This window comes from Lactuca serriola, chromosome 3 (genome assembly GCF_051521515.1).
Source record: "Lactuca serriola cultivar US96UC23 chromosome 3, Lser_US96UC23_V15, whole genome shotgun sequence".
Taxonomy (NCBI): domain Eukaryota; kingdom Viridiplantae; phylum Streptophyta; class Magnoliopsida; order Asterales; family Asteraceae; genus Lactuca; species Lactuca serriola.
The window spans coordinates 123,527,943-123,540,539 of NC_136410.1; positions in this window are offsets into that span (position 1 = coordinate 123,527,943).

Consider the following 12,597-nt stretch of genomic DNA (forward strand, 5'->3'; position numbering starts at 1 on the left):
GAGTTCGAATGCTCCTTTTGAGAGCTACGATTGCTAATCGGATTTTGAAGTCGTATTTGCATTTATAATTATTAGACTTATCCAAGTGAGAGACTATTGGATTAGTGTCTAAGTCCATAACTATATCTGGTATGTACTTGACCCGGTTGTAGCATGGTTCTTTTGGGTTACCATCACCAAAGCAACTTGATTGGATGATTAATGGAGAAAGAGGTTATTATGGTTTATTAATATTTTATAAGAATAGTATATTAAAAGAGAAATCATATTAGTTAATTAATATTATTCAAGAATTAATTATGAAATTAATTATGTCATCAAAAGAGTTTAATTGAACTTAGGGGACTAGAATGGCAATTATAAGATAATTGGATTTAGGGTTGTGGATCTTGTGGATTAAGGGGGTGGACAAAATTAGGGTGGAAGCCCACCTTGAAATCGTCCAAGCCTCATTCCAGAATGTTCCATTAGACTGTTTAAGGCCTAAGTAATCCAATTAGGGTTTTGACTGAAACCCTAGCAGCAGCACTATATAAAGGACCCCAGGGCATCCAAAATCAGAAACCAGAAGAACCCTAGAGTCCTTAGAGCCGATTTTGTGCCTCCATATCCTCTCTCCTAGATTATCCTTCATGCCTTGGTGTTTGTGATCGATTAGAGGTATTACATTTGTGATACTAGACTCTCAAAGCGTGAAGATTCTTGAAACAATCAAAAGTTAATCATCTAAACCTGTTTTATATGTTATTTCATTTTTGATATGCTAGATCTAGGGTTTATAAGCTTTGGATAACTTGCATGTACAATAGAGAAACCTAGATCCAAAGCTTTAGGGTTTTGCATGTGCACCATAGGATTGATGTTTTGCTCAAAAACCCATCAGTCATGGCATACATGATCGAGCCAACTACGGAAGCATATGGTACTCGACTCATCTTTGCTATCTTGGCCTTTGTACTCGGGCTCTGAGTCTTACTTAGCTTGGTATTGCTATGGATAGGTAAGTCACCTTTCTTGGAATTCTCCATGTTGAAATGCTTCAACACTTTGTCCAAGTAGGTACTTTGAGTAAGTCCTATTAGTCTTTTGCTCCTGTTTCTCAATATCTTTATCCCTAGAATATAGGCAGCTTCCCCAAGGTCCTTCATGTTGGATTAATGTCTAAGTGCATAACTATAATTGGTAAGACTTGACCCGACCCAACATGGTCCATTTGGGTTGCATGGCATCATGCATTTGGATAGACTAAAATGAGAGAAATAACACTTAAGGTTTATTAATATATTATAAGTTCTAATATATTAATAGGATTATTTAATTAGTATTGATCAAGAATTAATCTAGAATTAATTAAGTGATCAAAAGAAGACTAATTAAATATATGGGTTGATTGTGTAAATCATCCATACTTATATAGTGGGCTATTGCTCCATGGATTATCAAGTTGGGATAAAACCCATAGGATGCTCGATGGTGTATTTGAACCCATGGATCCAAGGAAATGGAAAGCCATGACAATTAGGGTTTACCCTAATTGTGTCACACTATATAAACATATCATTCTTGTCAAAATCGGCGACTAATCTATGTGTGGAGGGCAAGCCGATTTCATGAAGTGATGATTTCTCTCTAAGTTATTCCAAGTGCTATGATGTTGTGTGAACCATTTGAGGTGTCACATTTGGGGCACTAGGCTCTCAAGCTACATGGAATCAAGCACCAATAAAGAGGCGTGTAATTCTACTAGATTTTATATTACTTGTACTTCATAATATGCTAGTTAGGATAAATACCTTGGAAACTGATATTTACATGTATAATAGAGAAAACATAGATCCAAGGTATTTAGGGTTGCATGTATACCATATGAGTGTTAAAATGCTCAAAACCCAACAGTGGTATCAGAGCCTAGGCTTGTTTTCACTTATACTTGCAAAATTGGCTCAAAAAAATGAAGTTTTGTGCTGTTTGGCAGGGGACTCGACGAGTCCATAAAGGGACTCGACGAGTCCTAGGCAAAACTCATCCAACTCGCCGACTTTGTTCATGCACTTGACGAGTTGGACCCCCAAACATCATATCTTTGAGTTTTGGTGCTGGAATTGGTCTAGAATCATTACCTTTGACTTTTTTGGACTTATAAAACCTATTTTTTTTTAATGTGGTAATGATTATGCTAAACCAATTTCAATGTTATAATCAAAGTTTCAAGTTTTATATGTGTTTATGTAATTCTTGAAAAATTGCTCATTATGAATGTTCATGCTTATGAGTTTTGTTAGATCATAGAAATTATGTGCAAATTGTTTATTAGTATAATTCATGATCTTGATGAAATTGTATGGACTTCATAACTTGTCCTCAAGTTATGGATTACCAAAAGTTTTTTTTCTGTTGCATTGTTTTATGAGTAAGTTGGATTGATGAAAAATATTATTTGTTAGTTGCTTTCAATCCATATTAATCTAAAAGAAGTTCATAAATGGTGTTTTTGTAACTTGTCATCAAAGTTACATAAAAGGTCACATTTATGAATCTTAAAGCTCATAAAAGTTCCATAGCTTACACAAAAAATGAAGAGTCTTTTCATTAAATTGTTTTGATGACTCCATAACTTGTCCTCAAGTTATGGATGTTGAAAAATCACTTCCTTAAAATTGTTATTAAAAGATAAGGAGTTACATAAAAATGAAGAATCTTCATTTTAATGAACCATTAACTCATAAGTTATCAAATGAAAGGTTTTGAATAGTTTCGAAACTTGCCCTCATGTTTTGGAATTTGTAAAGTCTCACATACATTAATGCTTTAATTCCAAACTCTACAATTTTAAAAGTTAAAATTCAAACTTTATGGACTTTATTAAATTAATTAAAGTGTTTAATTAAAAAAGTTAATAATTTCATAAAGACATGGTTTAAGTTTATTTAAATTAAGAGTATAGTTTAATTAATAGATTAAAACACCAAGTATTTTAAATGTTTAAAATACAACCTTATATTATTATTATAATTTTAATTATATAGATATGTATAAGATAAAGTCAATTTTACCATTAGTAGGCCTCATTCACGAAGCCGGTCTATAAGGGTATAAGGTTACTGCCTATAAAATGACAGTTTAATAGGTGTCCACTCTCACCCACTGTTTCCTTGACTGGTGGAGCGTCGTTAGCTGAACGGGTAGGAAAGGATTATAATTGTCCCTTCATTAACAGTATAATGATAAATACTAAGTAACTAAACACTTATAAATTATAAATCTTAGTTACTTAAGAAAATGTGAACTGGTACTAACCCATGAGATTACACTTTGCACCTTTGTTAATTCGTTAGTGGAGCATGTGTGGTTAACCGGCACACTAACATGAGACTGAAAATGTGTGGCAAAGGGTGACTTAAGTTTTATCATAGATCGGTGGAGCGCATGTGGTTAACCAGCACATCGATTGGGTGATAAAATTAAGGGTACCAAGTTAATTTGCGTGGTTATTCACACCTTGTTTGGGTTCCTCGACATCCCGGTCACAAACTTGAGAGGGCACAATCGAGATTTAAACATGCCATTGAAAGTTCAATGAATCTTAAAAGTTCTAGGAGTTTCAAATCCAATTAAAACTTAATTCAATTTCGTTTTTCATGGAGGAAATTGGTAAATCGTCATTTACCTACCTTCAAATATTGTATAACTTGGATTACGGCATCCCTCTTCCAAGGTATAAAATAGTTTGTTGGGTCCTAGCCTTAATATTTCATATTGGGTGTTATATTAAGGACTTTAAATCAACTAACTTGAATTTCTCCCTGATAGATGTCTCCTTCTGACAACTTTGGTCTTCCCAAATCTTTAGGAACAAGCTTCCTAATGAATATGATGTCCCAAATGGCAACCAAAGTGAAAGATCAATCCCTTTGTTGCGCATTAATGGGACTGGAAATCATACTACACCTCCTCTAATAAACCTCCCTATCCCAAAAGTTTCAAGACTTGATAAGTTCTAAGTCACTCAATCCCTGTTGGCAAGCAAAGTCTATATGTGCTTACATCTTAAAGGTTAAGTCACATATTGACAAGTCGGGAGAGTCGGGTGTCAAAGTCTCGAGGTAGCTGGCTGCGGAGTTGGTTCTTCAGTCACTCCCTCATGACAGATCACGACATGATTCTTAATGATCATACTTATTTGCTTGATGATGCAGAATCAGCAATGATTTGGAGCATTGGTAAAGCAAATTAGCTTGGAAGATCTACTTCCCAAACTTCCATGGATATTAACAATGATAACACTAGAAGTCCAGAAAAACTTTCTCTTCCCAATGGAAAGGGATCGGCCATGGTCAAATCATTTGACCCAATGGTAATGAGAAAGGCTAAGTCTTTGATAGTCTCGTGTACCATTTCCAAAGAGTCCATATATTTCTTTTGCCAATAAAAGGGACATTGGTTGCGAAACTGCCCAATTTACCTGAAATTTCATAAGGAAGGTAAATTCAAAAGGTTTGACTTTACTTCGGGTAAACTCCATTATCTAACTCTATTAAGTCTGTTTTTGTGATTCTTAATACATGATTTAATGTAATTACATTTTGATGTTTTGGTAGAATCAAAGGAAGCTTAAAGAAAGAGTGTGCTAATTCTGATCGCATGGTTCGATGACCAGAATTTTGAGCCGTTGCATAAGAGTTATGGAATATTGCTTAGGAATAGATAACAACAAGGTTTTATATGTATTTGCATTGTAAGGTTAAGTTTTTCTGCAAGTTTTAAAATAAAAGAAAATTTTGTTTTGATTTATTTTAAAGTATCCTTACAATGACATTTATGGAAAAAAAAATTGTTGTTTATATGTTTCCATTGATAAGCAATATTGGTAACTTGATTTGATTCTTTCATTTGTGGTAGTGTCATAATTTACCAAATAAGGAAAGATTCTCATCACCCAAGGTTCAGTTGGAAAGAAACTTGGAATCATGTAACTTGTATTGTATGATGAATGAGAATTTTTCATCTTTAGGAAATTAAGACTAATTCCTTGTTCATATGTATATATGAGTCAAGTGAAGGACAAAGGGATCAGGTACACTTGGGTGTGTGCTGATCAGGTCCACCGTAAAGACTATTCGTCATGATTCACTAAAGTTTAGTAAATATGGTTATGCTTACAAGTTTAAGTGTAATTCTAAAACATTAGAAAGTTTCAATGTATGACAGAACGGATAAGAAGAATCAAATAAGGTAGGAAGATAAAAGTTTCTCAAATCTGAAGAGATGGGAGAGTACTTGAGTATCTTGTTTTATGATTATCTTAGTGATTATCAAACCATATCACAATTGATCCTCTAAGGACACCTTAGTTCAATTGTTTGGCTAAGGGGAGGAATCATGAATTGTTGAAATGGTTAAATCAAAAGATAAATCATACTTCGTTCTAAAATCAAATCTTAGAGTTATACTCCAAGATTGAGCCTTGAGTGATATAATATTAAGAAAGGTTTAAAACACTTGTCAAATGTAGAGTAAAATTTTTTCTTACTCTTGTACATTTGAAATTGGTAAGTTGTGATGTTTTGGATAAGACAAAGACCAACTAAGACCAATTATGAGAAATGTTTTTCCTTGATAAGAATCCGCACTAACTCTTAAATATTTGTTTTTTCAAGGTTTGGTTCTTGACAAAGAGAATCTTATATGTCAAGAGGACAGTGGGAGTCTTGAGATAGTTTCGAGAACTGATCAAGAGTATTGTTAATCACTAGCCCACGACTTAAGGTTTATAACCTATCGTGTTAACTTATTCTTGTTTCTGTGCCATTCCAGTTAAAGTTGGCTATGCTTGTAAGTTCTATGAGTTCTTAATTGTTTGCAGAACAACCTGGAACCAATGGTAGGCCGTTGTGTTGACGGGTGGCAAGAAAATGAGATTGGCTAAGTTCAGTACATATGAGTTTGGATTTCTCACTGACCTTGTCTTGTGATTATGGTTATGACAAATTCACATGGATAGGAACATATACACCATAAAATCTAAGTGTCATAAGGTTTCTCTCCGATTCATGAAAATGATGGTGAGGAAACTCTTTCACTAAGTAGATCTTAAGTAGATAGCAATTGTGAGAATGACAAAAGGTTTAAACATTATGATTACGGCATCCCTCTTCATAATTGTTTAGACACACAAGTAAGCTATCTAAGGAAAGGTGTATGATTTGGATAAAGTCTTATCAAAGCAATTGCGTATCAGAAATCTGAACTTTGGTAAGAAAGTCAATAAAGTATTGAGTTCTAAAAGTCCAAATGATCTCTAGATACATGTCAAAGTTGGTGGGAGCATAAGTGTGATGCTAGTAAGATAATAATCATTATGCTAGTGGGAGCATGATTATTATATTAAGTGTTGAAAGTTAGCAATATTAATTATATAAAACAAAAGTTTCAATTCGCCTTGAAAAAGTTGTTTTGCTATAATTAAGGGAGAGGATTTTATACTTCATTCCAATTCTATAAGCTTCGATTATGATTACGACATACCTCATCATCGTTCGAATTGTGAGAATATGGCAAATAAAAAATTTTGTAGCATGAATCATGTCCCATATGCTTTGGGTATAGGTTTGATTACATGTGCTATAATATCTATCTATTTCAAATTTTCCAAATGCCTAGGACATTACGAGGGAAAAAGGAATAGAACTGGACATGACTAAAATGATTAAGCAATTGTCGAGGACAATCTGAGGTTACCAAAGATTGGTCACTCATGGACAATTGGAAGTATAAAGTAATGACCATATTGACATATTTTGAAAAGTGGCAACTCTTGTTCAAAAGTGATGGTCAAAATGGGAATAGGGAATTGTTTCCATAGGTTAAGTTATTCTTTGAATCTGTGTAAGATTAAAGAAATTAATGCAAAGAAGGATGTTCAAAGGAATGTACTTTGAATATGAGACTTCATCTCCATGGTATTGCTTTCCATTGGAATACCCTGTAATGTCTGTTGCCAAATCTTTGTGACTTTGTGCATGGTCATTACCAGGGGATCATTGCATATAAGTTTAGAATCAAACAGATTATAGTAAATGGCAAGAGTTTGGTATTTATACATTTACAAGAAGGATTGGAATTGTGAAATAAACATCATTGAAATATTTTCAATTGATCTATTTCACAAAGAGAAGACCATATGTAAACATAGTGTGCATACATAGAGTATGGCATAGCTATTGTTTGGACGAACATAGTATGCATGCTTGGTGGATGGCATGAATATTGTTTCAATTCAAGTATTAAGTTGATAAAATGGAAACATTGAATAATGAGTAATCAATATGGTACTTAGATAAAAGGTGTTTTTATTACTCTCAAAGTGTTAGGGCCATATAGGATTAATATTATTCTTGTGTTTCACTTTGCATGTTTTGACTTCCAGAATAATTATTTTATTCAAACCATCCACAGTCATAATATGTTGGAAGTAGATATGAATCAAGATTGTCATGAATCTGGCTTGTAAGATTTTTCTAAGGTGCATTAGACATAGCAATAGTTTCTACAACATTCATGAGTGCTCATAAGTTCTTAGTATTGGATTAAACCCACGCTCATTCGAATCACTTCATGGATTTTATCACAAGTGAATCATGAGACGATAATATCTTATATTCATCAAACCTAGAGATATGAGTTGTTGACTATGAGTTGGTTATACATTGATTGCACGAAAACGCATTGGTAACTCGATGTTATAAAACGGGCCTTTGTGTATGATTCAACAAGTAGTCAGTACAAGCATATGAGTCAAAGTTTATCCATTCCTTTTACCCTCAAAGGGATAAAAGCGATATCTGTGGGCCCCTCGATGATTTAGTGATGACAAAATGTAAGTGCTCGGCCGAACCTAGACCGATTTAATTTGTTTAATTAGTCAGTCGTCATAAATTGGAAATAGGGAAACAATAAATGGACAGAGAGAATGATTATAATCCATGTCTCGGTCCATATGATATCTAGAATGGAGGAATATATGATCACTTATCTAATGGATGCGTCATTGATTTGTTCAGAGTTCGACAGCGGCTTTTGAGAGCTATGATTGCTAGTCGGGTTATGAAGTCGTAATTGCAACAATTGTTTTAGATTTATCCAAGTGGGAGACTGTTGGATTAATGTCTAAGACCATAACTATAATTGGTAAGACTTGACCCGACCCGGCATGGTCCATTTGGGTTGTTTGGCATCATGCATTTAGATAAACTTAAATGAGAGAAATAACACTTAAGGTTTATTAGTATATTATAAGTTCTAATATATTAATAGGGTTATTTAATTAGTATTGATCAAGAATTAATCTAGAATTAATTAAGTGATCAAAAGAAGACTAATTAAATATATGGGTTGATTGTGTAAATCATCCATACTTATATAGTGGGCTATTACTCCATGGATTATCAAGTTGGGATAAAACCCATAGGATGCTCCATGGTGTATTTGAACACATGGATCCAAGGAAATGGAAAGACATGACAATTAGGGTTTACCCTAATTGTGTCACACTATGTAAACATATCATTCTTGTCAAAATCGGCGACTAAGTCTATGTGTGGAGGGCAAGCCGATTTCATGAAGTGAAGATTTCTCTCTAAGTGATTCCAAGTGCATATGATATTGTGTGAACCATTTGAGGTGTCACATTTGGGGCACTAGGCTCTCAAGCTACATAGAATCAAGCACCAATAAAGAGGTATGTAATTGTACTAGATTTTATATTACTTGTACTTCATAATATGCTAGTTACGATAAATACCTTGGAAATTGATATTTGCATGTATAATAGAGAAAACATAGATCCAAGGTATTTAGGGTTGCATGTACACCATAGGAGTGTTAGAATGCTCAAAACCCAACACTTCATAGCGAAGCACTTCCTAAGCTAGGACTTAACCTCCTGAAGGCTAGGATGTCATTTCATATGAGAAGTATGCCATCCACATACAACACCAGAAAGCTAACTATACTCCCACTATCTTTGACATATACATAGGACTCATCCTCGCTTCTCAAAAATCCAAACTCTTTGACTTTCTCATCAAAACAAAGATTTCATCTGTGAGATGCTTGTTTTAACCCATAAATGGATTTCTCAAGCTTACACAATCTATTAGGGTACTTTGCACTAACAAAACTCTCTGGTTGACTCATGTAAACATCTTCAGCCAACTTCCCACTAAGGAAAGCGGTGGTTTGGACATCCATTTTCCATATTTTGTGTTGGATTAGTGTCTAAGTCCATAACTATTTTGGTATGTACTTGACCCGATGGTGCAAGGTCCTTTTGGGTTGCCTTCACCAAAGCAGCTTGATAGGATGAATTATGGAGAGAAAGGATTAAATATGATTTATTAATATATTATGAGAATAATATATTAAAGGAGAAATGATATTGTTTAATTAATATTAGTCAAGAATTAATTGGTAATTAGTTTTGTGACTAAAAGAGATTAATTAAACTTAAGGGACTGGAATTGTAATTATAAGATAATTGCAATTTGGGCTATGGATTGCCTTATATTAAGGAGTGGACGAATTCTATGGGAAAGCCCATGAGGAAATCGTCCAAGGCCTTAATTAATGGAGTCCATGGGTTGCTTAGGGATTAAGCATCCAAATTAGGGTTTCCTTGTTTAATAACCCTAATAGCCTCACTATATATAGACCCCTTATGCCTCAAAAACGTGGACATGACTCCTTCTAGGGTTTGTAGACATTTTTGGGCAGCCTCCTTTAACTCTCCTCTTCATCCTCTTGCTCTTGGTGTTTGTGAACCATTAGAGGAGTGACACTTGTGACTCTAAGCTTTCTAAAGTCAACACTAGGAGGAATTGGGATTGTTATTGCTACATAACAATCAAGGTAACATCTTAAACCTATTCTCATGTTGATATGATTACTTGAATGCTAGAATTAGGGTTTATAGTCTTGGATAACTTGCATGTACAATTGAGAAACCTAGATCCAAGCATTAGGGTTTGTATGAACACATAGGATGTTCTTATGACCAAAACCCATCAGTGGTATCAGAGCCTAGACTGGTTTCTATTGTATTGATGCATTATATAATTAAAAAATTCGATTTTTTGGTTTCTGGAGGCTGGACTCGCCGAGTCCATAGCTGAACTCGCCGCGTCCATGCTGACTCGACGAGTCCATGCTTGACTCGAAGAGTCAACTCGTCAGATGGAGTTATCTTCGCGATTTCTTGTTGTTTTTGCTTATGGAAAGTTGCCTTATCACATTAGATCAATATAAATCCAATTTTATGATATATTTGACTATATTCTTGATCTAATTAAAGATATTTATCAATTAATAAAATATTTGTTTCCTTATGTGATGATTAATTATTTTGATTAAATTGGTAAATTGTTTTGCAAGAAATCATTAAGTAAATCAAATATGGATAATTATGTGATTAATTGTTAATTAAGATTATTTGTTATTTGATCCTTGTGTTATGAAAAGTTTCATATTTTCCCCTTTAGGTTTTATAGTTTAAATTTTAACCCAAAAGTTTTGTTGTTTTGAAATTTAAATAGTTAAAACCCTAATGTTTTGAAAAAGGTTTCAAAACTTGCCCTCAAGTTTTGGAATTTAAATTTTGATTAATTGTTTAATTTTGATGTATATTTAAATTCTAAACCCTAATGTTTTGAAATGTTTCAAAACTTGCCCACAAGTTTTGGAATTTAAAACTTGATTAAAAGTTAATTAGGAATGTTAAATTCTAAAACTCTAGTATTGTTTTGAAAAAGTTCAAATCACACCCTTATGGTTTTATTAATTAATTAAGGTGTATAACTAAAATAGGTTTAATAAATCCATAAAAATTTAGGTTTACAATTTAATTGAATTAAAAGTATAATTGTTAAATTAGACCACCTAGTATTTTAAAAGTGTAAAATACACCCTATACTATATATAACATTAAAAGTCTAACATTATATATATGTATGAGTAAAAGTCAATCTTACCGTTAGTAGGCCTCATTTATGAAGCTGGTCTATAAAGGGCATTTAAGGAAATTGCCTATAAAATGGCGATTGAATGCGTATCCACTCTTACCCACCGCACTCTTGACTAGTAGAGGGTCGTTAGCGGAACGGGTAGGATAGGACGAAAACCTTCCATTATAAGTATAATGAATTACAAAAGTAACTAAATGTTTTCATAAAATTCCCAATCTTAGTTACTTAGGCAAAAGTGAATTGATGTAATTCCATAAAATTACACTTTGTGCCCTTGCGAAGACGTTAGTGGAGCATGTGTGGTTTACCGGCACACTAAATGTTTCTAAGCAAAGGTAGAAAAGGGTGACTCAATGTTTGTCATAGTTCGGTGGAGCATGTGTGGTTTACCGGCACATCGAATAGATGACTGTAACATGTGAGGGCACCATGTAAGTTTGCATGGTTATTCACACTCGCTTTGTGATCCTCGACATCCCAGTCACAAACTAGAGGGGCATATCGAGATTTAAACATGCCATTGAAAGTTCAATGAATCTCAAAGGATCTAGGCGTTTTCATAGATTTAAAACTTAAATTTCTTTTTCATTTTTCATGGTGGAAATTAGTGAATCGTCATTCACTTACCTTCAAATATTCTGCAATTAGGGTTACGGCATCCCTCTCCCGAGTTGTAGAATATTGTGTTGGGTCCTAGCCTTAGTATCTCATTTGGGTGATTCAATAAGGACTCAATCAATCAACTAACTTGAATTCATTTTCTCCCGTTTTGTAGATATCAAAGTTCGACAACTATGGTATTCCCAAATCCCGTGGAACAAGCTTTCCACATGAAGATGATATTCCACGATTCGATCGAGGAACAAGAGATCATGCTTCACTTCCTCCTCCTCTTCCAATTATTCTCCCTAACCCACAAGTTCGAAGGCTTGAAAAGTTCAAGCTCACTCAAGCCCTTTTGGCAAGTAAACATAAAGAAGGAAAATCAGTGTGTGCATACGTCCTAGGGATGAAGTCACACATTGATAGGTTAAGAATGTTGGGATCTGTTGTCTGTGAGGAGATGGCTGTTGATTGGGTTCTTCAGTCACTTCCTAACTCATATAGTGAGCTCGTAAGAGAGTACTATATGATGAACTGTGACGTGACCATTATAGATCTCACCTATATGCTTATTGCTGCTGAATCAGCAATGGTTTGGCGCAATAGAAAAAGCAAAGTTGATTGGTGAATCTGCCTTCAAGACCTGTATGGATATAGACAATGGCAACGAAAGACATGCTATGATCGAAAAGTTTGATCATAAGAGAAAGGCAATGTCTGAAGTAGTTCCATGTCCTGTTCCAAAAGAGTCGATTTGCTTTTATTGCCAAGAGAAGGGGCATTGGAAATGAAGCTGCCCTATTTATCTAAGAGATGGTAGAGTCAAAACATATGGCTCTGCTTTAGGTAAAATCCATTGACTAACTCTTTTAAGCTCCTATTCTAGATTCTTAATACATTATGTGATAAGATTACAATTGATGTTTTGTAGAATCAAAGAAAAGAGAGAAAGCTTAAGGGAAGAAGTGAGTAAAAT